The following is a 27,138-nucleotide window of genomic DNA, read 5'->3' as shown; positions in this document are numbered from 1 at the left end:
TTTGACCATGGGAGCAGTGATTTTTCTCGGCTTGGTTTTTTGCATGGTGACATCAGAAATGCCAAACATGTTGTCTTTCCATTCTTTCTACTAATCTGAAATGACAGCAGGTTGAAAATACATGTTTTAATCATTTGAGTATTAGGAATTCAAAATGGGTTCTTTTGCCTCTACTGAGACAGGGTGAAAGGACTGAATAAAACATATCCATTTTCACAGAGGATTGAATGGCTTCTATTATGTTGGCATTCAGCACATATGTGAAGAAACAATAACAACAACAACAACAACAACAACAACAACAAGTCTTTGTAGATCAAAGTGCTTCAACAAGTGCACTTAAAACAGAGAGAGAGAGAGAGAAAAAAGTTAAACAAAATGAGTTAAAAAAAAAAATAAAGGAAAAAGCAAACTAGAACTAGACCATATTTTAAGTCTTAACATAATGAGTATGTAAGGAAAGCAATAAAATGACCGAGAATAATGACCATAAAATGATCGAAAATACTAATCAAGAGCAAGATTAAAGAAGTATATTTGGTGGTGCTTTTTAAAAGTTTCCAAAAGGCTTGCTCCTCTAATGTTTTGTGGTAATTGTGGTCTAGAGTTTAGGACCATTAAAACAGAGAGCTGACTTAAAGCAGTTTTTATATTTGACTTCTGAAACAGACTAGGCTAGCATTTAACTGTCGAAGCCTGAGACGCAAAGCCTGGGACACCAACTCATAAGCACTGTAATATACATCTCTTCTTCGTTCAACTCAATGACATCAGTATCTAACCGTTACAGTGGTAATGATCTGGATGCACTGTTCTAACAGTCTTCTACCATTCCCTCTCAATTTGTGTGCAGTATAAGAAACCGCCTCTATAGACCGTGTCAGACAGATTTTCTTATCTCTCTCCATTTGAAGAATCAGAGGGCAGATCTTCAGTCAGATAGCGCTAGATTCTAAGACGTCTCGTTTACAAAGCGGACCTCCTTAATATGGTAATCTGCCGCGATAACCGTCCACGGGATCTTCCGCTTGAACTTTGTAATTATTGATGTCCCATCACGGCATCTTTAATGAACCTCCCATTGATCAAAGGCCGATAAGACACGTTTATACCCCACCCCCCTCCCCATTCAAAGAGAAGTTATGTAACTGTGTGTTGCTTCTATGGCATCATAACACATGTGTCTGTGTGTGTGTGTGTGTGTGTGTGTGTGACAGACAGAAACTTTGGAGGGTGTTTTCATTTGAGTGTCAGGGCTCACTTTGAAGATCAGCAGACGCGATATGATTGAGTCATGCAGATAGGAGGAAAGCCGCACTGCGTCTCTGGAAGGATGAAAAGAGAAGGAGAGAAAAGACAGAACAAGCAACTTATCATCTCAAACATGATATATATTGCATACTTAACACAAAATGAATAGTCATTTTCAACGAACACTCAGTCGCCAAATTTTTAATACATCTATAACTCAAACCGCATCCACATAGGTCACTTTTAGGGTTAGGATGTGTTATAATTGAATCACAATAAGAAGCAAAAGGCAGTAACACAATTTTAATTAGCATTCACATAGAGTTTAGGGTGTAAACAACACCTTTTTCTATCCACTGCCAAAGCTTAACTTCAGACGCCACCTGAAAATGACTGGTGCTTACTAATGAGAAACACAGTCCTCAGTTTGACTAGGTTCCCACTTTGTTGGAGCTGACTGATAGATTGGAATAGGATGCAACATTTATTGACGAATAATTCTGGAAAATTAATATGTGTGTCGTATCTAGAGCAAGGAGTCAAGAGAGGCACAGTGACGGCAAGGACAGACTGTGTTGTGTTTTTCCCTCTAATGAAAATAGGAAAAGGCTGAGGCTAACAATCACCACTTTTATTACTCAGAAAGGAGTCAGCGCCCATATGACCTCAATTTCAGCTGCTCCGTGATACAAACACACACACACACATATACACACACACACACACACACACACACACACACACAAAGAGATTCATCTAATGAGTACATACACGCACACTCACACTCACACACACACACACACACACACACACACACACACAAACTGCAGGCCTTTATCTGTACTCAACACGCATACACACACACAGACAAACACATACCAGATTGTCTAACCTGGTCATTATTGCTTAGCTCTGACCCTGTCTTGTTGCTAAGCAATAGTATTCCTTAAATCCAGGGATTTGGCCTTAGAATCCTCAGTCTGCTGCTTCATTCGTTTGTTCATTCGTCTGGCTGGTTTGAAATGCTGAATGAATTGCTAAAACACACAAAAATATATTTACATATAACACATATCCAATATACAATATCCAAATAAACACCTCACATTAAAAGTAGATCACATAAGCATAGTTTTTTGTCAACCTTTTTGCACAGAAAATAGGAGTATCTACTCGTGTGTGTGTGTATGCGTGCTCACATACACACACACACACACACACACACACACACTCTAAGCTAAAGCAGTCGACCTCATGTTCACACTGAGTTCATCCATCACCTACTATCAACTTCAAGGTAAGTGTGGGCATGTGTGTGTGTGTGTGTTTGTGTGTGTGTGTGTGTTTGTGTGATCAGATGACGTGCAGAGACAAAGAGCTAGCCAACCACAGTGTGGCGTATAGCCTGGGTTAAAGGTCAGGGGCTTTCCCACAGAGAGTATGGGGGTGTGTTTCTGCTCACTGTCACCTCATCATCACACACACCAACTCTGACCTTCCCAACCTACGTCTGATTTTCCTCTAAACTCTGCTTGGTACGTTCATGAGAAATGTGTGTGTGTGTGTGTGTGTGTGTGTGTGTGTGCTGTGCACACAGGCAGGGCAGAGTATGTACTGTATAAAGAGGTAAAAAACCCCACTAACTTCTCAGAAATGGACATTACTATCTGTACAACATTGCTGCATTGCTGTAAGTGAGTGTAGTTTTGTTTTTGGAACTCGTGTGCATGGGTATAAAGTGTGTGTTCCTTTTGGTATCAATGTCTGAAGTACCTCATATTTCTAAAATTTCTCTCTCTCTTTACTCCTTCAAACAATCTCATTACTCTATCCCCATTCTCCACCAACCTGGTGCAAGCCAGAGGAGTGTGGGTTTCCTCTTCTGAGTCTGGGTTCATCTCAAAGTGTATTCCTAAGGTAATTTCCCCTTGCCCCTGTCACCTCAGTCTTGTCCCAGCGTGCATGGCTAAGGGACTTTGTTTCTTGCCGCTGTTGCTGTGACCATGCTCACCGGTGGTCCCAGGCCTGGCATCCCGTGAAAGATGCTTTGTAGCAATGTCTACAATGTAAGGGCTCTTACTGTTGTGCAGTATGATGTTACAATGTATAATCTTTAAAGACTGAATTCTTACACTATACAACACAATGAAAGAGTTTAGTGAACTGACCTGCTGATGTGGATATGCAGTGAAACAAGCCACTGTAAGTCCTTGAGACAGTCAGTCCAAGTTAAACATAAGACATAGCAACTGATTCAAGTTTGGTTATAACAATTGCTCATTACAAACATGTCAAATTGTCTCATGGATAATAATAATAATAATAATAATAATAATAATAATGATAATGATAATGATAATAATAATAATAATACTAATAATAATAATAAAGTGGGATGTCTTTCTGTGGGCAAAATGTTCAAAAAACTTTTGCCCCATTACTCGTGATTGTGGCAGGAAGTTGTACCCAGTGACACATGCTGGACTGTTATGGATACTATCAGTACAGCTGTCATAGCAACTTATGATGCAACGCATATGAATTACGTTTTTGTCCACACAGTGGACCCTCTCCACCATTCCGCTAACCAGCCGAAAAGCAGTCTAGACATTTCTTAATAGTGTAACGACTGGTTTTCTGTGAAAGTTGTCATTTTTACATTAAGAGTTGTTATGTAAAGTGAATGCCCTTAGCCTTATTGAAGTCCTTGTTCTTGATGTACGTAACCTGTGAGACACTCTCAGTGTATAAATATCCATAAGCATAATTGAAGAAGGAGCAAGATAGTCAGATTTCATTACTCTTGAGGAACAAACAAGTCTGGTTCCCCTAATATAAGCACACAGGAGTGCATGATTACTAATTAGTTGCTAATACACAAGTGGCCAAACCAAGTGGTATCAAGGCTAATCACCCACTCGTTAAGTACTTGGAAAATCCCCCATCTCAATTAAGGATTCTTAAAAAAAATTGATTCAGATCAAATTAAAACTCACATCAAACCACAGAATGTTTTTGAAAGCACATTTTTTGGCTCTTGGACTGTGTATGAGTCTGATGAGAAATGACAGGGTTGGAAACCATAATTAATTTTTTATACTTGGAGGTACAGACTGAGCTGCCTGCCCCTGGTTTTAATTGGCAAAAAAGACGACTCACTGACCATGGAGGGCTTAAAGAGGCTATTTCAGATCCAGGCCATGCTAGAGGACCAGTGCCATTATCCTGGTGTGATTTTAAGATATTCTGAGGTGTATTCTAAAGCTGAAATCTACAACTCTGGACTGACAGGAATTAATCCACAACCAGACTCTTATAACTGCAGTATTTATGTATGTCGCCACAGACAATATTTGCATTTGACAATAGGCTTGTCTTAATATGGTCCTGAGCCACTCTCCTCTCCTCTCCTCTCCTCTCCTCTCCTCTCCTCTCCTCTCCTCTCCCCTGCATGTCTTTGATAAAACTGGAGAGAATCTATCACTCCTATCAGCTGAGTGAACTCCAGAAATGTTATTACTCTGAGGCCATTAGGCTCTTTCCCTTCAGGAGATCAATGGCAAATACTGACAGGATTGTTTGTCTTTTGTCTTTTTATTTGAGAGGGAGAGAGAGAGAGAGAGAGAGAGACAGAGAGAGAGAGAGAGAGTAGAACATCATGTACCAGGGGTTGGAGTAGCAGGTCTTAGTAAACAGAGGACATGGATCACATTGACATGAGAGAATTCATTTTAATTTTGAGAGAGTTCTTTGGATGTATGGGACAGGTGAGAGGCAGGTGAGAGTTCTTCTGAGTGCTTGAATAGCTTCTAAGTGGATGTTGTGATTAGACCAATTATACCCCTTTCAGGTCGAGGCAGTGTGTGCTGCCTGAGACAACTCAGGTAATTTAATTTGTCCTGTCTGGAAAGATAAGCTTACTAATATACCTCCTTTTTTTCAACTGCACTTCTTCACCTGATTGAATTATGGTGACGTGTGAATCCATCATAACGCTCTCCTCCTGGAATTTATGATCAATCCAATGTTCTCATCAGGGAGACCTGTCTATTGTTTTCACACACGGCACGAACCGGTGAAAATGCGCTGAAAGAGAGTCGTAGTGAACAGCATTTGTTTAGCTCGTGCTAATATTCTCTAAAGTTCTCTGTCAATCACAGAGCATGAACTGGTCTACTTGTTATTTACTGAGAACAGTGTTTTCTTAAAAGCCATTTCCCCCCTCTCATAATTTTATGGGGAACGCACTCACATTCTCTTTGATATTTTAAAATGTCATTGAAGAATGTGTGAGTGACATTAAAGATCACGGTTATTATGTTGAGTAATAACAACTTTAAATGGTGTATAATAGCTCTAATTTTCGCCCGCCATCATCATGGCTATTCTCATCCAAAAGGTTTCTTGCGGCAGCCTGGAGACCAGGCTTTGACTAACCTTCTCCCCCATGCACTGCCTGTGTGCATGCTTTTGTCAACTGACCCGGGTACAGTCAATGTGTAGGCGTTGCCTGCACAGACTGAGTCAGTATAAAATGGTCTTTGCTGAGACCTGTGACTAATCTCAGTGAATCAGCTGACATAGAGGACCCTTAATGAAACATGTCTAGCTCACAAACCATAAAGCATGACCATGAAGAAAAAAAAACACTTGTATGCTTAACATGGAGGGACATTCTTACACTCTCTCTGTCCAACTATCTCTTTTTAACACCGTCTCCTCTCTTTTCTTCACCCTCTCTGTGTCATTATCAGTAACCTCTTTTCCTCTCCACCTCCTTCCTTATCGCGGCACTTTTGACAGGGAAGGAATAGCATGATAACATTCACTCAGTTCTCTCCAGGCAAAGCTTATGGGAGAAATAATTCTGTGCATTTTTATCATGACTATTCTGATCCAATCAGTGACCCTCAAACCTGCAGTGAGATTACAAAAACAGTGTAAGGCCGGTGGGCCGGTAGAATGTCGTTTTCAGTCAGACCGTTACTCGTTCCAGAATATTCTCGTCACAATAACAGTACTCTCAGTGGAGCCCTGTCAATCACAGTGTGCTGATACTCTTTTTGAAATGGCATGATGCATGTGGGAAACCGTAAGAGTTTAGTATGAAACCAACTGAGTGTAGAAGCAGTCAATGCCTCCTGTCACCTGCAATGTAAACAGCATTTACCGTTATCCTGACCCGGCCTGATTGAGTCAAATAAAAAGCTGAAATATGTGAGCTCTTTCAGAGAAAAATATATGGCCATAAATTATGTCTCATTAAGCTGTCAGATACATGGAAGGAGAGTGATGCATGGTCTGTGTGTTTGCTTGCATGTCTCCTTGTCTGTTTCTGTGTGTGTGTGTGTGTATGTGTGTGTGTGTGTGAAAGTGCGCATGTCCCTCTAACACACAGACACGTGACTCACTTTCTGTTGACCCTTTTTGAACAGTGTTCATCTGTTCTCATTGAAAGGCTCCATTGACAGGCCCAAAGCCAGGGTATTTCCTGTCAGTTCTCAGCTGACGGGAGTGACAGGTCTCTGGGGAACAGGCTGTCATCAGCCTCCATACCACACACAACCAGCCTCTCACTTCGTCCACCACCACAGGGAGCAGGTTGGAGCGTTCGCTTGCACTAAGCATATCACTAATCCCTGGAGAAATGAAGCAGCAGGATCAGGAGTTGACTTAGTGGTAATTACCTTTCATTAATACTCAAATGAGTCATCCAAGACTGTCACAGATTTTGTCTCCCCTCCTCATAATGAATTTTCCTGAAAGATATGTAAGACAGTACATCTGGGTCACAGTTTTGCCCTGTGAACATGACTCAGCGAAGCTTCTGCATTAGTTCAGCTCCATATCTCTCTGACACAGCAGAAGTCACCTGGAATGGTGTTTCTGAAAATTTCTGAAAGGCAAAAGATTGCTGGGTTTTTTGGGGGGGGGGGGGGGGAATTTGTTTTTGTATTAGGAGACATTCTCACAGCGATAGTGGCCTTAGTGCAGGGGTCAAATGAGTGTAGGATTTGCAGGATAGATAATATGAAAAGAATGGGGAAAAATAGAGGTTTGTCGGTGGGAACAATGCAGCAACATCACAAACTCATACACACAGCATATCAGATCGTTTTGGTTAGATTACTCAGTTTTTGCCAGTGCAGAGAACATTCTGACACACTTTCACTGTCCTCATGCTCGGTCTGTTTATGAGTCTGTTTATGACTTCCCATCAGCCCCCCGGCACCTTCTGACCGGACCGCACCGCACCCCGGTGAACCACAACGGTCAGGCAGCCTCCCTACAGACAAAATTTCAGTAAGCTAAATCAAATTAAACCGATTTTGATTGGACTTAACTGATGCAAGATGGCCCTGAAATAACCCTGTAGCCTCTGAGTGAACGAGCTTAACTCAAAAGTGTTTGAGGCAAGCAGAAAAGCCAAAGCTACTTTAGTGTGATAGCACATCACAGATTGCCCAAACCACCAAGTGTAATGCGTCATTTTACTAAAACCTGTGTTGTAATGCATCTGAACGTTCCTATGTGATCCTACAGTGTCTGTGTATGAAAAATATGTCTTGTGCTACTACAAGTGCGTATTGTACAACCTCGTCAACACTTCAACACAGCGGGCCACCATGCTGGCATATAGTTAGTACTAGTAGCAGGCACGTGGACAGATGTGGTGCTATTGTAACTTTAGCGTAATCGCTCTTTGCTAACAAGTCTTGTGTTGACGGCTAGCATTGTCGCTAACGCGAGGCATATTGGTATGCTGTTCCAGTGCCTGCCTGGGACCTGTTGCCATAGCAGCTCTTCCTTTGAGCGCGTATCCATAGGCTTCTCTCTGATTCCCTAAGTCTTCACTACATCATCACACTCCAGTATGTCTAGGGGTATTTAGCAGAGTCCCCTGACGAAAGCTGTTTATCAGAAGAGCGTCACCGAGCTCAGGCGGATAAAGACACTCGGAATGAACAGCGTGCTGGAAGAGATACGCAAGCTATAATCAAAAACTGGTTAATTATATTCTTTCATACTTTTATGCAAGCATACACACATTCAGTTACCATGTCTTCACCTGCATACGCAAAGATTACTATACCAGAGCAAACACATCTAGTCACCCTGACCGAGCCTAGAGAGACACAGGTGAATAATCAAACACAATCACAGTTATGAGCTTGAAATCACAGCAGGCTTCAGTCACACCGGTAAGGAAGTACATCATTTGTGCGTGCGTGTGTGTGTGTGTGTGTGTGTGCGTGCTTTTGTGTGTATTTACAGTGTAGGTCTGCTTCACTGTTAGGGAGTATACATTATTGTCAACGTTTTTTTTTTTCTTTTTTTTTGGTAAGAAAACCTTATTCTTCCATGGTAAGCATGGACATGTGTGAAGGCATCCTTCTCCACAGGTGGGCTTTGTGCACATCACAGGAATCAAGCTGTGATAAGGAAACAGTGTAAGAGGATTATAAACCATCAGTCTGTGTGCATGTGTTGGTATCTCTGTGTGTGTAAGAGTTTGTACTTACACAGATCTTGCACACATGTGTAGGCACAGACAGCTGCTTTGATAGACATTTTAATTCTGAGTGAATGAGACATACATTTAGATTTGTCTTATAACAATATCCAGAAGTGATTGTTATACAAATAACAAAAGAACTCATTTGAAACTGAGAGATTTTTCAGGCTTTTCTGTTCATTTGGCAAGGTGATATTCAAAAACAAAAAGTAATGTCAAACACTTTTCTTTCTTTCTGTTGTCCAGTTTGATATCCAGTTAAAAATAAAACTCCAGCATAAAGTTTTCCCATGAACCCTTGGTTGTCATTTGTATGTTGGCTTATTTGACCACACATACACAGACACACACACACAGACACACACACACACACACACACACACACACACACACACACACACACAGGGTCTTGTTCACAGAGAAAGGAAAGTGTCTTTATGCAGTTGTGCAAAGACACTTTATAAAGCGGTAAATGACAGCACTTACAGTCTATGCAAGCTACACACACCCACACACACACACAGGGTATTAAAAAAAAACTTTTTACCCAAACATACATCACACACTGAATGAATGCAGAGGCACAAACGTAGAAGCCCATCCAACCAAACAGAGTGCTGTACTCAAGGCAGAGGAGGGGAAATGTGTCTGACCTAATTGTGGCGTGTCATTATGACACACACAGGGTATTAAAAAAAAACTTTTTACCCAAACATACATCACACACTGAATGAATGCAGAGGCACAAACGTAGAAGCCCATCCAACCAAACAGAGTGCTGTACTCAAGGCAGAGGAGGGGAAATGTGTCTGACCTAATTGTGGCGTGTCATTATGATGGGACCTGGGGTTAAACGCTGATATTTCACAGCGTTGTTTTTTATGCTGTCAGAACATAATTAGATTTTTGTGATGGTGTTGGCAACTCAGAGTTTTAAGTCGGCTTTACTTGGAGAGCAAGATAACAGAATTTAAGTAGTGCTCTGAGGGGAGTAGATCTGGAGTATGTCTATCTCACACACACACACACACACTCTCTCTCTCTCTCTCTCTCTCTCTCTCTCTCTCACTCACATACTTACATATATGTTCGCATACATGTACAGTGCAAATGGGTTTTTGAATAGGAACAGTATGTATGCTGAATAAAAGCTCCATAATCTTTCCTTGTGCCTGATGTGTATTAAAGGGTTATATTTAAATGATGAAAACAACACTGCCAGACTCCTCTCTCTGATGCCAAGCCTCTCAACCATAGAGCAGGCACAGCTTCAGTACTGGATAAGGTATTCATGAATTTATGCCTGTGAGGAAGACACTCATTCAAAAAATCAGCTCTGGTGGATTTTAAACTTACCATAATTTTGCAAAAACCAATTTTTGAATTTAGCAGTAAGTGAAACATTTGTAGGAGTTATATGGAGTTTTCAGACTTGTATAACTAGGAATAACAATTCCAAAGAGATTTACCCATTAAAACCTGCCATAATAAGATTTCCCATAAAACAGACAATTTGGAAGACTAGTCTAAGCTATATCAGTACTTCTAAGCAAATATGTATTCACCATGGCAAACCATCAGAAAGCCTTTGGCTAATTCCAGCCCCAATTACCAACGTTTACTCATAGTCTTGTTTTTATCGGGTATGCCCCCTAAACCTGAGCACAGCAATAGATCCTCTACAGTGTTACCACATTAACCATGTCAGTTATGTGGTACTGGCCAGAAAAAGAGCGTTTCATTGGAACTGCCGCATGGTGAGAAACTAACTGATTAATGCTAACTCTATGCAATGTAATTGTTTGGTTCACTGAACAGCCCCCGAGATTACTGTTGTAAATTTACAACTTTTCTATTCTATTTCTCTAATCATCCTTCACATTTTAAGATAATACAAAACTGAACCTGACTTCAGGGTTTTGTGAACACATTTGCATATTCTGTGCATACCCTAGCTCAAATTTCCATATTTAAGAGGGTTGTTTTTTTTTTATTGGAATATGTCACGCCAACAGTTTGAAAGCCAGTTGTTGCACAACTGGTAAGAATGCCAATGTTGTTGGTTCCACGGTGATTTTGAAATAGACTAGACACTGACATGAGGAACTCTGTACAAAAGTCATTTTCACTTTAATGTTTTCTTTTTTATGCATACTTACATATAAATAAATAAATAAATAAATAAAAACCTGTCTCCTAATAACCTTCTTTTTCTCTCCGCTTGTCTCAGAGCACGTATCTCAAATCAGATCAGCAGTGCTTAATGTCAGACGACTGCAAATTAAGTGGTGATCTTCTGAATGACGCCTGGAATACAAAGTTAGACTTGGAGACAGTGGAGGTTTGAGTCTTGTTTGCGTTCAGGAAATCACCACTGCGTCCTGGGGCGTGTATTTACAGACATTCAGCTGTTTTCGTCTGCTACACAACATTAATTTTTGATCCTGATAATACCGTGTGCTGAACCTTGCTTATCTGGCGTTGAGTAGAGGGAGGTTTTTTAACAGAGCGGATGCTCTCTGTTGTTTTTGTCATAGAACAGGAGGAAGCATCAGTAGAATCATTCTGAGTCAGAGAAATACTCAGTGGCTCTGGTCTCAGGGGCATGTTATTGTGTATTTTTGACGGTCAGAGAGAGAGAGAGAGAGAGAGAGAGAGAGAGAGAGAGAGAGAGAGATGTAAACTGTATAAACAGACAGTTGAAGTGGTGCTTGGGTGGTAAAAGGCGTGGAGCGTATGCTTTTCTGCTCTATAATGGGCGAGCCCCACAGGTCCTGGCTCACAGCAGATATGGGGCCATTTGATGACGTCCATCTGCGTCAAACCCAGATGGGTTCTGTCCATGCCTAAGGCATGCTGTCTTTATCTGAAGCTGACCAAAGAGAGCGCATGGGCAATGTTTGTTTGCGTGTGTGTGTGTGTGTGTGTGTGTGTGTGAGTGCGTGTGTGTGTGTGCGTGTCTGTGTGTGTGTGTATGTGTTTCTATGTTTGGGTTTCGAAGTATATGATTGCTTTTGTATGTGTTTTTCTAGCTATATTTGAATAGTTCAGGATATCTGAATATATGCGCAGATATCTGGATTTTGTGCATTTACCTGACAAATTATTGAAATTATTATTAAAACAATAACAAAATATAAATCCAGGGACCTATTGAATCTTGTTGGACTTGAACAACAGGCTATGTGTCTTTTGCTGCTAGTCTCTCACTCTCTCTCTCTCCCTCTCACTCTTTCTCTCTCTAAAAGCCCGTAGTCTGGTCAATAATGCATTCCCCTCTGAGTGCTTCCTCTCCTCCAAAGAGAGAAAAAACTGCTCTATTCCTCCCTTTCTCTTCCCTCCATCTCTTTTTCCATGCTTCTCTCCCTCTGTGCACCACAGGCGCGTGCTCTGGTACCTTCCCCTTTATCTCACTCCTCCTCCCTCCTTCTCTATTCATTCATCTCCATCTCTCTACCCTTTCTCCTCCTCCCGGTTTGCTTCCTCCTTCCCTATCCTCACTCCGAGTCTTCTTTTTGATTTCTTACGGGCGTAGCAAAGTGCGTCACGGAGCGCTGTTTATTCCGAGGGTTCCTTCAGGCGTTCTCCGTAACCTCAAAGTCTCTTTCTCCGTCGACACACGTGAACACGCGTACACACACACACGTGCAAGCACATACGTTACGTACCTGTACCTACACAGATACAGGTGCGTACCACCACTGGCATTCTGCTCAGTGCATCCAAATCACGGCTGAGTGCATTAAAATGCACGGATACATCAAGATATTGTCACCACACGTTCTAACACTCTTTCAACTTCTAATTAGTCATGAACAGTAAACACACGCCATATGCACAGTAAAATGAGACCTTGTCAATACTGCCTGTCGTACGAGCGTCCTGTTCAGCCCTGCTCTCCCTGTTTCCCTCTCTCTCCTTTTAGCTCAGTGTCAAGGACGAAGCTGAATACATTCATTAGTCATGCAGTGCTATAGATCCCATGCCTAACCCCGCTGATTCAACCCAAGCCAAGCAAGGCCCGGCCTTAATCACAACCGTTAACCTTTCAGTTGCGTTCATAAACAAAATCGACAAGCCGTCAGCTTCGATTAAATGTCTCGTTTAACGTGTTGCGTAAAATCTGTGCACCACCCCTTTTGTCACGCAGCATAGACACCTGCAAAGCTTCATGTATCAAGGCTGAATAAATCCAACTGAACAGAAATAAAACAAATTAATTGTTGTGAGAAGTTGATGTAGGGGAGGAAGCAACTATGACAGGTATACAACTAGTAATAACGTACAGTTATCTGTCGTAGCTTGTAGAAGATGAAGGCTGTCCTCTTTTGATATGCAGATTTAGTAAAAGTATTGTGACATCAGCAGAGACGTGCTTAAACAGATGCACTGTACAGTGATTTGACAATAACTTAATTTAAGGTGTTTTTCTGCAAAGGTACATGAATTCCTCTTCTATATTTCATGAATGCACATTTAGTTGGCTGTAATTGGCTGCGTTGTATGTGTACCGGCTGAAGGAATTCTCCTGCGTGCGTTTAAAATTCAAATGTGATATGATGAAACATTACTGTAAACATGAGATATTACTACTACAGCAACATTCTCATTTTTAATCCTTACATCATAATCCAGAAACAAAGGATTTTCTCTTTCAAAGTGCTTACACAACAAACGGTATAACTCTAATAGAAACAGGAGTGTGTATTACATCTGTGAAATGGTAATGGCAGTTTGACCAGGGCATGACCCTTCCACCAGATCTCATATATATATATATATATATATATATATATATATGTATGTACACCCAAAACTGTGAGATTAAAACTTGAAACTGTTAAGGCTTTGGCTCTAGTAAATGATGTGGATACTTAGCAGGGAAAAAAAAAAGAAAAGTGAAATCCATGTCTATCTGATTTCGTTAAAGTAGCCAAATGAGGATTAGAATTCTAAATCATTTTGATAACTGCTGAAAAATAGCCATCAATACTGACCTCCAACCATAGATTCTATTAGTTTTATCTTTGCAGTGTTTGGCTTGCTTTGCTACGACTACTTCTTGGGAATTTTTCTGTGGCTGTGTCATACATCATACAGGTTTTTTTTTTTTTTTTTTGGAAATGAGCTGAAACGTGAAACATGCTGCCGTACAGATGAGTAACTGAACATGGAAAAGAAAGAATCTCGGTAATAATGAAGTTAAAATGAAATTTATGACAACCTCTGTGACTGCAGCACTGGGTTTTTTGGTGTGCGTGTGAGAGTGAGTCAGTGTGTGTGTGTGTGTGTGTGCGTGTAGGCTGGACTCAGTAACGGGAAGCAGTGCTTGCAGGCGTGAGGCTTATTCTCAGTTGACTTCTGAAGCGCTAGGAAAAAAAAACACACATGAATTAATGATAGAAGCCAATGGGATCATTGAAGAGTGCTGATGTTAGACTCATTAACACAAACTTACTTTGTAAACTCCACTTAAGTCAAGGCTGGAAATTCATATTAATGCGCACACAAAAAGAGGTTCATATACAATTAAGCCAGAGGATTCGTTCATAAGAGTCCAGTCATCAAGACTCTAGTCACGATGCTTGTCTTTCCACAAATGGAGTTCACTGCTGTGTATAATGTACAGGTCTATATGCCTCTTGTATTATATATGGCCCATACGCCAATTCAGATGTTTCACAACAATACAAATTGTCTACAATGTAAATTACTATCATACATACAGTTTCTCTCTCTCTCTCTCTCTCTCTCTCTCACACACACACACACACAACACATGCTCCCTTTCTCTCTCTACCCCCCTCTTCTATCTAACCCCCCCCCCCCCCCCCCTCTCTCTTTCTCCCTCTCCCTCTCTCTCTGTCTGTCTCTTTCTCTGTTAAGTAAGAGCAGTGGCATTGTACAGATGAAGCTTAGGGACCAGCAGAAGTCTGAAGTGCAGTTGTGTAACTGTGGAGATGTCTCTCAGTGTGCTCCCTGTCATCTCCTGAGACTGTCAGTCTGCTCTGACACAATACCAACTGACAAATGTTTGGACCACTCTCATCCAGTTTTAGTGAGCGGTTACTCCAGGCTGACTGGCACTGCAAGGTGATACCTAGACATTTCCACTCAAAGTCTTTTCTATGGAGTTTACATATATTACACACACACACACACACACACACACACACACACACACACACACACGGAGTTCAACATGGAAAGTAAAAATGAAAGGAAAGTACTTGACAGAACAATAAACAACACACATAAACTACTTGAAAAAAAAAACAAAAAACAAACAAACAAAAAAACCCCAAAACACACACACACATTGATGAAATTCTCCCACTTACATTTCTGAAAGTTTCACGGGGTACCCGCAAAAACAGCCAATTAACAAGCAGGAAAGCAGTGAGATGAATGTAAACATTCCCTGCTGAAGCAGTTATCACATGTGGAGCCACGTACTGGAGGCAGTGGCAGACTGAAGACACCTCGTGGGGGACGCTCCTACTCAAATAGGACACTACACTCAGTGATGTAACACTCCTATTCATACGTCTCCGTAACAGGGTAGCAGTGCCAAATGAATTAATAAATAGACTTCAGAGAAAACAAAGCATAAATATTCAGTCATTCATGTAGCCGTTACATAAGCCTTCCCAGTCATCACACACTCACATACATGTGTGGAGAGATAATAAGAGACGTTTGATGTCCAAAGATTTTTTTGGGGGGGGGCGGTTTGCCTTTTAGTGTGTGAGTCATAAAGGAAGACTGAATGTTCTCCTGCAGAGCAATGGCAGGTTTGCCTAAGGAGTTCTTCTCTCTCTATATATATCTTTCTCTTTCTTTTATTAAGCAGATTTTAGTTTGATCATAATGCCGGTTAGGCAGCTCAAGGGCTAATCTGCAGTTTGTTTGAGAAGGTGCTTGTAGGTTAGAGGAGGCACTCGTCTCTCCAAAAAAACCCCCCAAAACATGAAGTAGACGTTCTGTTCTCAAAATATCACCAAAATTCATCTTTTTGTTTGGGGGGGGGGGGGGGGGGGGGGGGGGGGGGCGCAGTCAAAGGTCAAAAAGGTGCTTGTTTTATTTCCTCTCACAGGTAATACAACATGCAAACATTTCCAGAGAAAAGAGACAAAGACCAGAACTTTAATTCATTTACTTGTAAGAATTACAGTAAAATCTTTAAAATCAGAGCTTGAGAAATGGCCCTTCGTTTTGAGAAGGAAAGCGACGGTTTTTAGAGTATTTCATCGGTGTTTAGATGGGAAGGTGTTACGTGCAATGCTACGTTAAGAGAGCGAGACAGTGTTTGTCCGAGAGGTGACACCAGAGTCTTATCGCAGGAAGCTATAAATCAGCTAGCGGACAGAAAAAGGTTATCCCGGATTCACAGTTGTCTCAAATATTTACACAAGGTGAGCTCTGACTGTCTTTCTTTCCTTTTCGTTTCCGCTTTTTTTGGCCAACTTTTTTTTTTTTTTTTTACTCCAGTTAAATGGTTTATATCCTTCCTCTATAAGAAAACACTAGGGAAAGATTATAAACAGTTTTATTGGATATATCAGGAGAAGCCAAAATATTTATGCCACGGACCTAAAGCCAGAGCAGGTATCCTGAAGAGATGTCCAAACTGGAAAATGAATTTCTCTTTTGGGACGTTTTCTTCTGTTCGAGAGCTCTTTTCCGTTACAGTCTTGCTATCGCTCTCTTTCTCACTCATCCTGTCTTTCACAGCCTCTTTTTCCTTCTCTTGTTCTCTCTCGTCTGGTCAGAGATGGTATGCATAAAGTAGACACTCAGCATGAGGTAAACGAGTCTTTAAGCTTGTGAGAGTACAGCAGTAATGAGCCATACTGGGAGATGTGAAGAAAGGTGGGGAAAAAAAGCCACAGAAGGGAATAGAAAAAAGAAAAAGAGAGGAGGGAGAAGAAGAGAGAAGCAGAGGAAAAGTTGAAAAAGAGAGATAAAAAAAGAGAGATGGAGAAACTATTAACGGCAGCGAGGAAGAGCTGCCATCAGCAACACGGATACGACCGTTTCCAAGAATGCCCCTGCCGTTTCCACGCCGACAGCAGAAAATTTGCCGACGGCGATTGGTTTCCATGCTGTAATCTCATAAATAATCCTACAATCTCTTCCGAAAATAAACAACATAAAGAAGGATACGCTTGTGAGCGGCTTTGCCACAATGATAGAAAAAAAAATGTAAATAAATATAGAAGAAACCAGAAATTTATTTTGATTTGTTTTCGTCTGTTTTCGACGTTTTTCCCCTCTATTTCTTGTAATGTTGACTGCATTTCTTGCGAAATTTGTTTTCAGATAAACTGAAAACGCTGACATAATGTCTGTTGTGCTGGGTCGGCTTGGGGTAAACTTCACCATACAGTGTGTTCGGGTGCACCCATGGGAGACAGAGAGGGAAATGAGATGTCTGTCCAGTAAAAAGGGTAGGGAACTGTGGAGAAGGTTAGGAGTGTAGGAGGGGAAGAGACAGGTAGAAGTCTTCATTTAAGGAGTGAAAGGTGTGTGAGAGAGGGTCTGAGAGTGACGGAGCAGCCATGAGATTTCAATTCTGTAATAAGAGTGCTCTGATAGAAGGCGAAGGTGATTGCCTGATAATATGGTTTGAAATAGTCAATATGAAAGTGTGAGCTATTTTTAAGATAAGGATCCAAACCACATATAATCAAAAGTGTGATTACAGCTGGGTAGAGAGGCAGAAGTAGAGAGAGAGAGAAAGAGAGAGAGAGGGAGGGAGAGTGAGAGAGAGAGAGGAGGAGGGAGGAGAAATATACTTGCAGAATAACTGCTGCTACAGCAAAAAAAATAAGACATTTGTATTCACTTCTTCAACTGCCACCATTTTCCCCCACAGCAACCCCCCACCCCCTCACCCCCCACCCCCCAAACAAAACAGACAAAACTGAGTTGTTAGTCACTGGTTTGAATGAGTTTCTAAGCATGGCATTAGTGTGTTGTTGGCCAGATGTTTTAGCAGGACTAAGCCAAGAGACACAGCACCGAGGACCAAGTTTTGTCTGATAGTGATGGAAGAATATGGAAGAATCCACATTCACACACCACAATACTCATCTACTCTTCACTGACATGGGAAAATGTATATTTAATTTTGGCTTGTTCTACATCTACTTGAGTGGGTGGATGTTTTTGCAATTGCTCTATTGTTAATGACTTGAAATGTGTCAGAAGAGAAAACAATGTGAGATAGCAATAAAATATTAATCTGTCAGTGACAAGACTCAAACACTTAATGAATGGAGTCTAAGTCGGTAATGTTATAGTCATGGTCCCCTGGCCATGACCGGGGGCCAATTAGACTATCAAATGTTAAATAGTGAAGCAGCTTTCATGGTGAAACTCAGCACAGAATGAATAGTATGTGCTCTCTGTCTTTGAAAGGATGTCGCTGAGGGTTTGCGCCTCTGAGAGGATTTGTGTGTGTGTGTGTGTGTGTGTGTGTGTGCGTGTGCGTGCGCGAGCGTGTGTGTGTGTGTTTATGTCTGAGATTCTTAATGAGGCAGCAGTGAGTGTGACAACGATATGACACCAGGTCTACCCTTTCAACCCACACAGAGCTGATGTCAGATGTGTCTTCATCCTTTTCTTCATCATCTCTCTATCTTTTGATGCTGTTTCCCTCGCTTCAGTAGTGTTTATCATTTATTAAGCTGAAAGCATGCATGCTTTTTTCATTAGACTAATATTTGTTCTTTTGCTTCTCCTCCTCCTCTTCCTTCTCTCTCTCTCTCTCTCTCTCTCTCTCTCTGGAGCAGCTGGGAGACTTATTTAGCTGAGACACAAACTTCCTCTGATAGCCTGTTCGTTTCCATTAGGATTACTGAGACATCCTGAGCATACCAGTAAATATTTTACACACCCCCTAAATATTTCTCCCAGTCTCTCCAGCCTGTTAAGACCACCATCGCATCACTGGCTCTTGGTTATCTGATAGTTATCTGAATGGTTGATATATGCAGCAATGTTTATGTAAAGACAGTAGTGTGTCCTGTAACTGTATGTGGGCTGAATATGATTGGAGGTCATTTTAATGAAAGAGGTCCTTAAAAAGACTCATGAACACTCACAGATAATGGACGTCTTACTCTCCGTGGCCTTTCTAGTGCATGTCTGTGTGTTTTCCCCTTTATATCCTTCAGATAAGTTTTTTTTTTTAAAGCAAGACAAAAATGTTTTTAATTTATTTTGAAGTTCAAGCACACCCATTTTGGAATATATCAATTCATCAACTGAATAAAGAAACATCTGTTTTGTACTTTGAATACTGATAGCACATGGGCAGTTTGTGTTTTTAATTCTATTCTTTTATTTCTCTCTCTCTCTCTCTCTCTCTCTCTATCTCTCTCTCTCTCTCTCTCTCCTGCTGTCTGTCTTTGTGTGCTCAGGCTTATTCATCTTTGGAAAATGCTCAGTATGAGCTCCAGGTGATTCATAGTTGCCATGGTATCTGGTCTCAGGTAATCTGGTGCTGAAGTGAGGAGTGGGCAGGGGAAAGAAAAGGAAAGAGAAGGGTTTGTTTTGAAATGTTTCTCATATTAATGCGTTTTTACTGATTGCATTTTGGCGCGTGCTTCCGAGCGTCTGCAGACGATTGCATGTATGTATGCGCCCGTGCGTGTGCAGGTGTGAGCGTATATGAGTGCGTGTAAGTGAATGGGTGATTCTGTCTATAAGAGGCATTGAGAAGTTGAATCCAATCTGCTGGGTGGAAATGGAGGTCATTGGCTGTGAGGGGGTTCTGATTGAAGCCTGTCTGTCACAATAGGAGCTGTTCTCTGGCAGCTTGCTGCAAATGTGGCTGAGAAGTCTGGGGTAATCAGCTGGGATTTGGCTGGACTGAGGGACTGAAGGCTCCATCACAGCCCCGCAGACACAAAGCTGTGAATTTAATCAGTCAAGCCAAGAGAGGAGGAAATATCTCTACTCAACTGTTCTCTCTCTCTCTCTCTCTCTCTCTGTCTCTCTCTCTCACCTTCTCTTTCTGTCTTAATCTCTATCTTCTGATCTCTCCCTGTGTATGTCTCAACCTTCTCTTCCTCCTCTCTCACTCTCTCTCTCTCTCTCTCTCTCTCTCTCTCACACACACACACACACACACAAACACGCGCAAATATGCAGTCACAAATCCATACATGCTGCAAACACAAACATGCACATGCATCTGAACACACACATACAAAAAAAAAAAAAAAAGCAAACCAAAAAAACCCCTACCATGTAGGAGCAATGAGGCAAGAGGCTCTGTAGATGGCAGTATGGTGCAAACTTTGTGCTTGTGGTGAGAGTGTTTCTGTGTGTGTGGGTGGGTGGCTGTATGAGTGCCTGTAAACACACACACACACACACACACACTCCTGATAAGAAGTGGTCTGAACTGAAAAATCCTTTTAAGGTGAAAAATACCACACATTGTTCAAATAACTGAGCTTTTTGCTCTCCTTTCAGCTAGTGCCCCAAACAAACCAAAATGACCTACCACATAAAAATAATCCTAAACAAATTATACAAAATAGTCATGGTCATTCACAGAGCTCTGTTTGTGAGTTTGTATTCATTAAAATGCAAGCCTGTGATAAAATGAAAACCATTAGCAATTAGAGTTCAAAGAAACTGTGATGTAATTTAAGAAGACCTCTAACACCAAATCTCACTCAGGTATCCTGCAGAAGTCAGTGTTTTCTGCTCTGTCTGGGTTCATCCTGCTTTTTATGTTTTGTCTTTGGACTACTTAACAAGCACGCTACTCCATATAGATGTCATTCTATTTATTTCAAAGACTTTTTTTTCTTGCTCAGCGTTGGTTGACTAGAGCAAAGATGTGCTCTGAAAAGCTGGAGATACATCAATGAATGGAGAGAATCATGGATTTTGGCATTTGGCTGTGGCTCACATCATAAACACCTCAGTAACCATAAGGTTACATATATGTCTTAATGAACGGACACCTTCTATACATATTTAATACAAAACATTTCCTAACTTTTAAAGTTAGACAGTCAAAAGACATATGGTAGTTTACAGACGTTAAAGGGTAGCTATGTGTGCTGATGGTGTGATAACCTAAATGCAACAATAATATTCAGAGTGTTAATTATTCATAAATGAAAGGGGTAACCCAGTGGTAGAATGAGAGAGAGAGAGCCTGGGAGAGAGGACAGTTTGGCTGGGATAATGGTGGAACAGTTACAGCAGAGTTTAGATGAGGAGTACAGTAAGGAAATGAAGGACAGTGTTGTTGGACAGTGATAGTACGCAAGTCTGTGTGAATGTTTATGTGTACATTGGCTGAGAGTGTGTGAGCAGGTGAGAGTGTTGAGAGTGTAAGACTGAGGCACCTCAAGTCCTTGACAGGATATGATACAGCTGTTAGTCACTCTCTCTCTTTCTCTCTCTCTCTCTCTCTCTCTCTCTCTCTCTTTCTCTCTCTCATCTCTCTCCCGCCAGGGTTCCATCCCAGCTCAGAGAGTCATAGAGCAGGTCTGCTTCAACATCTGGACCCTGTTAAATGTCACTCTACATCTTTCTCTCTCTCTCTCTCTCTCTCTCTCTCCCCCTCTCTCGCTCTTTCTCTCTCTCTATTTCTTATTACTTCTCAAAAATTCCCTGGATCAGGTCTTCAGCAGGCCAAAAGCATAAACATTCTCTAATGCTGGACCATTTTGCTGCCGGAAACACTCAAATGGAGAGAGAGTATTTGTGTATAAAAAGCACAGTGGAAACTAAAATATGCACTAAAACTGAATATATGTATGTATGAGTCAAGCCCCCCTCCCAAAAAAAAAAACCGACTCACTTTAAACACAAAGAGCTATGAATCTTTCAATGTGTAAAATTCTGTCTATCGTAGGAGATGGTAAAACTGAGAACAGAATGAGTAGTGTGTGTTCTATCTTTGAAAAGATGTCAGAGAGGGTGTGCGCCTTTGAGAGGATTTGTGTGAGTGTGTGTGTGTGTTCATGTATCAGCAGTAATTGGACGCAGTTGGGCTAATGTGGTAGGAATGTGTTGTGAATTAAAATGGGCCAGCATTTCAAACCAAGTCTGCCTGTACTAAAATTTTCCACATTTCATACTGTGATTCATCAGATAAGTATGTGACAAAGCTGAAAATGACTTAAATTTCATCAAAGAAAAATATAACAGCAGGAAGAAATCCATCCACTCTTAACACCATCACATCTGGCTCAGTAAGACCACTCATACAACAGAATATGACTAATCTACCTCAGAAATGTGGAATTCTAATCAAATCTTATTTTGTCATGATTTACATGATTCATTTTACATTTTAAGGTATTAATGACCTTTGGACTTATTCTGCTCGTTTTGTGTTATTTGTGTGATATTCATGCCAAAAATGAAATAACGCTTTTGAGCTAATGCTGGAATTTTCCGGAGGTCAGGTGAGCCTCGCATAAAGTTCAGAGCGTGGCAAGCCAAGGAGCTGAACTCTGAACTCTGTGCGACATTACAACAATGGCTCAAAAAAACAAAACAAAACAAAACAAAAAAAAAAACCCAAGTTTGTTCTTTCGAAATATGTATGATTGTTTGGGAACTACCGCAGTCACAATGAGGAATTAGAATCGCGTGTCAAACGTCAACATGATGATAGGACTTGAGTTTGTCTGATTGCTGCGTGTTGAATTGAAATATGAGTGAATTATATGAAAAACATGGTAAGAATTCAAATGGCCACATGGTTAAATGCTTTGAATAATTTTTAATAATAATATGGAGACCTGGTGTAACACCCATGGGCCAGATTAAGAAACAAATGTAATGGCAATGATTTCCCTTCAATTCTCTCGACAGAAATTCTTTCTAGATGTTTCTCAACATTGGCGTCTAACTCTCACCACATTTCCCTCGAGTCAGAATCCAGATGTGGTCCAAAGGCTCCAAACCCATTACAGCATTTCTGGAAGGTTCCACCCCTCTAAGACATCACCCCAAAACTGGGCTTCAGTCAGAAGATAAGATAAGTCAAGATAGGCCTGAATGATTTTCGTTCAATCCATATTCCTACCCGATTGAACCTGCTTTAAACTGAAAATTAAAAGACTAAATCTTAAAAAGTCTTTGTAGTATGTGTGACTTTTGTGTTTTTAAAATTCGCAGGGGTCAAAAGGTGAGTTCTATACAACAGGAAGTAAAAGGTCATGTGATACTGTGTCGCAGGCAGAGGGAGGATGTGGGAGTCTGCATGTCTCTACTAAGAATGCACACACAAACATTTCAAATTTACAAATAACAAACACAGTCCGACTGAAGAGAGTGTGTTTTTATGTACATACATATGTACATATGTATGTGTGTGTGTGTTTGTGTGCTTTCTTAAGAATTATTGCTGTTTATTCAAGCTATCCATCATCTTCTTGTGGTAAGAGATTACTGTCAAGCAGACACCTCTGTGAAAGTGTTTAACATTAAAACTCCAAGCGTGTGTGTGTATGCATGCTTGTATGTGTGTGTGTGTGTGTGTGTGTGTGTGCGGACATCAGGATATGGTGACAGATTTGTGCACTGGTCACTCACCAGCTGAGATAAACACCCCATAAATCTTTCAGTGTCAGAGAGAAGACCCTAGAGACCTCTCATACGCCGTTGCCAAGTGGTCCCACATGGGTGGAATCGGTCACCGGGCCTTTAGCAGCAGTCTAATGCCCATTAGAGAGAAAAACTACACACATATCATCCATGTGGAGATAAGGGTTGGATATTTCACTTAATTAGCAGAATATCTGACACACTCACTAGAAATCTACTAGTCAAGGCGTTGATTGGGTTCTTTGGTGTCTGTGTGCATGTGTGCGCGTGTGTGTGCGTGTGTGTACAGGAACACCAAATGGAGATAAGGGTTAGACTTTTCAGTTAATTGGTAGAATGTCTGACACACTCAAGAGAAATGCACTGGTCAAAGGGGTTTTAGTGTGTGTATGTGTGAGAGAGAGACAGTGTGTGTGTGTATTTGAGTGTGTGTGTGGGAACATGTTTGCATATGTGTTGTACTCTGCCCCCCATCTGTGGGGGGCCACAGTGTTTGGAGACTGCAATTTCTCATCTCTGCAGTTCTCCAACAGTAAAACATTTCAGAGCCTGTCTGTCACACACACTAATGACTAAACCAGCTTGTGTCTTGCATACACACACTGTCTCTCTCTGCCAGATCCCACTGCTGACACCAGTGCACATAAAAAATTTGCATGTTTGGAATGCAGAACATGGAGCAAGCAGTCTCCAAATGGACTATGGAGAACACGGTTCTGTGTCAAGCGAGGGGCTGCTGCTCTACTGGGCCGGGCGGTTCCGGACCTGTGGAAACTATAAATGAGAGATACTGGACTGGAGAAGAATTGACGACTGGTTCTGTTTGGCAGGATGCAGAATGATTGGTGTTGCAGGTCCACCGTGACAAGACACGGGCTGATCGATTGGCCAGTTCGGCTGTCATTGTGTTTAGTCTGTGCTGGCCTTTGACCTTTTGGGGTCGAGTCAGCGAGGGTTTATAAAGTGCAGAACCCTCAGCTCCTTGGACCTTAACACCAACTCAGACATCTAACACATCTGGAGAGTGTCCAGTTGGAGAAAGAGGAGGGATAAAGAGACAGAAAAGATGAAAGAGAGAGAGAAAGAGTAGATGAGTGAGATTAAAAGGAGAGAATTATAGAATGAAAAAGAACTAAAATACATCAGTAAGTGACTTACTATGATTGGAAAACAATGAAAAAGAAGAAGAAGAAGAAGAAGAAGAGGAGGAGGAAGAAGAAGAAGAACAAGACACAGGAGCCAGAATAGAAGTATATCTGGAGTGCATAAGCACGAACTGATCAAATGACAGCTGTATAGAAGCAGGCAAATCAAAACAAGACATAAAAACTGACAGTCTCAAATGAAAATGAAACAAATTTACATTCAGTAGTTCTAAGTTTTGGGACTTTGGTTCTAATGATAAAGGTTAGACCTGGGGCAGGCAGAACTGCCCATAAATCAGTTGTTAGGAACAGGCCGGAGTCAGTCACCCTCACCAAGTTAACTAGCTCTCTGGACCCCCCAGCCTGAGGACAAGACAGCCCATGTATATCACCTCCTCCAGAGGAGACGGGGACCAACAGGGGGCGGGGACGATGTGGAGATTAATATGTGTAAGGAAGGGTAGAGAAAGATAGGGTGGTGAAGGATCAGAGACAGAAAAGATGGCAAAACAGTTGGAGTGGAAGGAGAGAAAAAAAATATGAGGGCTAGCAAGGGAAAGTTGAGGTTAACAGCAGAAGGGGAAAGTGGACTTGGCATCTGATCTAACATACTGACATTCACACATTCACTATTTCTGTCACACTTATTCTATATCTCTGTGTCTAACTATGCTCAGCAGCTTCTGAATTTCTGAACATCGGGAGTAATGGGTTAAAAGCAGCAGAAAATGTTAATGCGCAGACAATACCTGAAGTCTTCTTCATCATCTAAATCAGCACTATAACATTCTTGGGGCTGTCACGTGATGAGTTTAAATAGCTATATAGTCAATCCTTAACTTTGCTCTCTCTGTCTCTGTCTCTCTCTCTTGCTCTCTCTGCATGCGTGTGTGTGTGTGTGTGTGTGTGTGTGTATTTGTGGGTGAGAGAGTGCCTGATGGAGAAAGTGGGGGTCTTGCCAGAAATGATTGACAGAAATGCCCCTATCTTATCTAATAACTCTTGAGACGGTCTGCTATACCTGGTTTGCGTCATTTGGCCAGTTCATTACGACACACAGATCCCAAAGAATGATCTCTCCCTGTCTCTACGGAGACCAGCCGTCAGCAGGGGGCTCGGGAGATGATGGACCGTCATGTTCTTTGATGAATACACCCGCTGTCCTTTAAATGAACTGTCAGTTGTGCATGCTAAAAAAGCAGAGCTCTTTGAAAGGTAGTTTTAAAGAAGATGTGTATGGGAGATTTATCTGGGTGAGAGAAAATGGTTAGAACCATAAACTGTAGTAGTGGACTTGTGTGTTTGTGTGTGTGTGTGTGTGCGTGTGTGTGTGTGTGTCTGTATGTGTGGATGAAGAGAGTTTATCTTCTTAATGAGAAACTATGCCGGTCCAGTCTCTGCTTCAGACGATAACAGGTTAGATTGGCAATGTGATACAAAGTGAGACTGCCCTGAGTGGTAATGCCCAGTCTCCACGGGTTAAGACGAATTTCACTTTCTTTTTTTAAGATAAAAAAACAGTTTATCAATACAGGATGCAGGAATAATACAGCTAGTTATAACAACCACACTGTCTGTGGTTATCCAAAATATTATGGTATATTTGATATCTAAAACATTATTGCAATATATTCATCTTCCACATGACTAATGACTTAGCCTCTGCACCACACAATACAGTTCCAGACCACAAATCCCTGCAGAACTGCTTATGAGGTACATCAGTCTTTCCTGAGTGTGTTCTATATTTAAGGTCATTTATACCCGGAGTGACTAAGGACTTCTCTATGCCTAAAATAAGACACAAAGGCTCAATTAGGCATTCATTTGAGAGCCCCCGCTTGGTTGCAGTTAAGATGAGAAGCTCAGCTAAAGTCAAGAGGAAGTATTAAAGGGGGGAAAACGATTTGAATTTCAGTCATAAATGCGCGTGACATGAATGCCAGACTAGAACTAGCATCGAACACAGGAAGTAAGTCCCTGCAGGAGTTAGTCTCTCTCTCTCTCTCTCTCTCTCTCGCCAAGTCCTTATTCACCAGTCACAGAAGAGAGAAAAGATTTTTGTTCACGTTTCTGAAATATATAGGATTTGCCAGCCACAACCAACAGATTAAATATAGAACCAAACACACACACACACACACACACACACACATATATATATATATACTACGTTTGGAAATAATCAAGTTAATTAGAAAAGCGAAAAATAAAACTGAATTATGCAATGTGCATTCATTACTCAAAACCTGAAAGAAGTATTGTTGGACACGACAAAGCAGCACTGTGACACCAAAGGTTAATTACCATAGAGACTACCGCCCTCACTGAGTCTCATCTTCCCCACACCGTGACATTGAAACTCACTAATTACAAGCTACGAAGTCTGTATCAAAACATCAAGCATATCTTTCTGCGAAAAAGTGTAACGGATTCATTACTACTCTTTGGCTGAGTGGATGGGAGGAAGGCATCTGGCAATTTAAAACATAAACATGAGTTTAAACAACGTACCGAGAATGACATATCGTTGTGATGCTGTCATACCCAACTTGGCCTGAAGTTTTGTTAAAATTTGGGCAATAGTTTCTCAAGCGCGAGATCATAGGTAGATTAGTAGGAGAAAAAAAATCG

Source organism: Chanos chanos, chromosome 4 (genome assembly GCF_902362185.1).
Source record: "Chanos chanos chromosome 4, fChaCha1.1, whole genome shotgun sequence".
NCBI classification, from domain to species: domain Eukaryota; kingdom Metazoa; phylum Chordata; class Actinopteri; order Gonorynchiformes; family Chanidae; genus Chanos; species Chanos chanos.
The sequence above is the reverse complement of the archived record's forward strand: the minus strand, read 5'-3'. Positions refer to the sequence as shown.